The 3,525-nt window shown below is 39.0% G+C and overlaps 1 long non-coding RNA gene across 2 annotated transcripts in view; it reads right to left on the bottom strand.

The window, feature by feature from the left end:
• Positions 1 to 218: 218 nt before the first annotated feature.
• The window catches only part of LOC101857277, a 21,514-nt gene continuing 18,207 nt past the window's right edge, over positions 219 to 3,525 (bottom strand). The window contains exons 2-3 of one of the 2 annotated variants that reach the window (XR_220931.3): positions 3,163 to 3,391; positions 219 to 388 (exon numbers count right to left, since the gene is read on the bottom strand). This is a non-coding gene — a long non-coding RNA (uncharacterized LOC101857277). The remainder of the gene's footprint in view (positions 389 to 3,162; positions 3,392 to 3,525) is intronic. The other variant, XR_001185229.2, reaches the window with a different exon arrangement.

The following is a 3,525-nucleotide window of genomic DNA, read 5'->3' as shown; positions in this document are numbered from 1 at the left end:
GTTGTTGGTAGTTCTGTTGTTGTTGGTAGTTCTGTTGTTGTTGGTAGTTCTGTTGTTGTTGGTAGTTTTGTTGTTGTTGGTAGTTCTGTTGTTGTTTGTTTTTCTTTTGTTGTTGGCATTTTTGTTGTTGTTCCATGTTCTGTTGTTGTTGGTGGTGGTGTTTCTGTTGTTGTTTCTTTTTCAGTTGTTATTTTTTGTTCTGTTGTGGTTTCTTTTTCTTTGCTTGTTAGTATTTTTGCTGTTTTTTCTTGTTCTGTTGTTGTTTCTTGTTCTGTTGGTGGTTGTGTTTTTATATTTGTGTCAGGTTCTGTTGATGTCTGTCGTTCCGCCGTTGTTTTTGGTCGTATCGATGTTGTTTGTCCGGATGTAGTTGCAGATAATGTTGTTCCTGTTTTGAAGTAGATAGAACGGAATAAACACTTTACTACTCTGTTGTCTTTTAAAAACGTAGAAGTCTTTTTTCTTTACATGTGTATCTTTTTGTCACAATTTAGCTTGGCTTTAATGCAACGTGGTTTTCTTGGTTTTTGTTAATTAATATCTGTTTTACTATTTGTTGATTGATTTTCTCATTCCTCGCGCGTGACCTTTAATCCAATGTTGAAATATTATATGGGTTTTTTTATCCTCTTTTGTTTATAGTGTGAGCTTTGCAACAGATACAAAAAGAAATTACCATGAGCACGTTATTCACTGAGAAATTTGGACTGCACTAAGTACGGTAATTTGCAGTCGCCTCTTGTAGGGCAAAGACCCCTCGTCCTTGGGAAAAGTGCCATTAAATATTATGATGTTACTTCTTCAAAATCTTAAAATCCAGCTCAAACAGAATAACAGTTGACTTATTTTTTTTTAAACGTTTTATTTTTAATTGGCCTCCAATAGTCGCTAACGTTGATTGCATTGGTAGGCAGAGCACTCCAAAAGCGTGCTCATAAGATAATAATATGTGTCACGACGCGGTGAAGTCAGGCGCTCGTCATTTTGGGGGCATGTGGGGTTATTGGTACCATGTTAAAGCTTGTTCATTTGTTTACCTTTTGATGAGAAAATACCCATTTTTCACATATTTGCGACTGAAGGGGGTGGTGGTCAACAGGTTTCAGTTGTAAAATTAGCAACAAAATGGCCGCCAAAGCTTTGTGAATTCCATTGCTTGAGAGTCCTTAGAAAGTGAAAATTTACATTTTTGTGCCTTTAATAAACTTTTTTCCAGGAAAATCAATACAGAATGTGTTTTATTACATGGACTTTAAAGGTGTTGAGCCAAAAGTACAAAAGTTGAAGAAAAAAATCGCCACAAACTCAGAAAAATGCCTGTTGTCTATTCTATTATTTGAACGAGCTCCTGATGTCACCATGATGCTTCACACACAACACCAATCCCACCAAAACCCCTCTGGTGGCCACGGATGTGCGGACAGCGTCAAGTCAGTTTGGAATACCTGTCTTAAAGTACTGTAACCTAGGAGCGATAACTTATCAGTGAGGACCATTTATTATTTTCTTCTATATGGTTACAAACCAAGTCATAGCACTAAATAAACATTATTGTGTCGATGTGCTTCTCTATACTCAAACAAACAGAGGCTCACTCAATGGCGTCAGTGTGAGAAAGATAAGACTGGCATAACGAAGGGGCCTGTGTACTTGGAAAGACATAGGGTTTTTTTTAATATTATCACCTGGCGCAAATATCGTAGTTTGCAAAGGGTTTATGTATTATCTCCAAATGCTGATACCGTGTATAGCTAAAACAAAGGTATGGGGTTAGGAGGGGGTTAATATCACTGTATGTCCATATCCTTTCTGGCAGAAGCATTTCAGTTAAATATCATCCCCAAATACCAAAACTGTCATTGACAAAATCCTTAGCAGACTTAAACATTGTACGGGAGTGAATCATCCATATCGTGATTTGCAAAGACAGTAAAGGGGTAGGGGTTTGAATACAGTGCCGAAATACCAACATTTTACATGTAGTTGACTAGAGCAGTAATCAAAACAAACATGTCATGTGATGTGTTAGCACCTAATGAGAAAGGATCACTGTGAAGAAATCCTGAACTGCCACATGACCATCAGTTTATATTCCTCTAGCTCTAATTTAGGATGTTCCCTTTTCTGTTTGACGTAAAGATCTGTCTAGGGGGATTTAACCTATCACATGTATTCATTTCAAGTGGCAGATATGTATTTGTCGCCATGCCGGCGTTACTAGATAACAGACCTTTTTCTGGGTGGGGGAGTTAAAACTGTGTTGGTGTTACAGTACGTGGCTCACTTGTCTGTTGATTATGCTGGCATATTGTTATATGTAATAAACGTGGTGTACTCTGTAAATGGCGGAGAGTGACAGTTATTGTGCTAAAGCTCTGTACAAACAATGGCTACCACCATACGTAATGCAAGAATTTGTGAGTGAAAAGACAAAAACCATTGCATGTTTTGAGGGGGAGATTGAGAAAATAAGCAATGGCAATCATGTGAGTGTAAGAGTTTAAGAAAACAGATCAATTAAGATCAAATGGGAAGTGAGTGAGTTTGAGAAACAAACAGTATAGCGATCGTGTGAGCAGTGAAAGAATTTATGGAACAACAGGCAAAAACGTTTGCATGATTAGCCGGAGACTTTGAGAAAACATACAGTTAAATTCACATTTTATGTTGTGAAAGAATTTGAGAAAACAGGCAACAGCGATAACGTGAGCAGTGGAAGGGATTGAGAAAACAGATTATAATGGTGATTGCATGATTGTTGAGAGATTTTGAGAGAACACAAAATGGCTTTTCATGTTAATGAGAAAGTTCGAGAAAACAGATTATGGCCATCATGTAAGGAGAGTGATCTAAAAAAAACAGACAACTACGATCACGTGGTTAGTAGGGAAGTTTAAGAAAACAGATAATGAGTTCCTCGTTATGAGAGAGTTTGATAAAACAGATAGTAATGAAAGGGTTTGAGAAAACAGATAATGCTGATCATGTGGGAGGGGGGGGGTAAGAAAACAGATAATGGTTTTCATGGTTACACTGGGGGAGTTTGAGAAAACAGATAATGGCTTTCATTGTTCAGATAATTAAGATCACGTGCGTAGTGAAAGAGTGTGAGAAAACATAGAACGGATATCGCGTGAGCAAAGAGATATAATTTGAGAAAACCTGGAAGTCCCAGAAGCAAGAGGAGGAGTCCTAAGCAGATGACGTCTGTTCCACGTCTGCTAGCCGCCATCTTGTTACAGGGGAAGTCGAGGTTGTGCTCCACGTGTGATGACGTCAGCGGCTGATGTTTGGTAAGGAGATGGGTAGGGATAGGGGTAGGGTGGGGTGTGAATTTATGTGGCCGTCAAGTTGAACCACACGCTGGGGACATAACCAAGGAGAGGACGACCTTGGGGTGGGGTTAGAGTAAGGTAAGGTGAGGGGGGGTTGCGTTGAGATATGGGGGTGGATTGAGGGGATGATGTGGAGGTAAGAACGGGGTGAGATGGGGTTTTACTGTTTATTTGTTGTTGCTGTTGTTTG

Source organism: Aplysia californica, unplaced genomic scaffold (assembly GCF_000002075.1).
Source record: "Aplysia californica isolate F4 #8 unplaced genomic scaffold, AplCal3.0 scaffold00628, whole genome shotgun sequence".
NCBI classification, from domain to species: Eukaryota; Metazoa; Mollusca; class Gastropoda; order Aplysiida; family Aplysiidae; genus Aplysia; species Aplysia californica.
The sequence above is the reverse complement of the archived record's forward strand: the minus strand, read 5'-3'. Positions and strand labels throughout refer to the sequence as shown.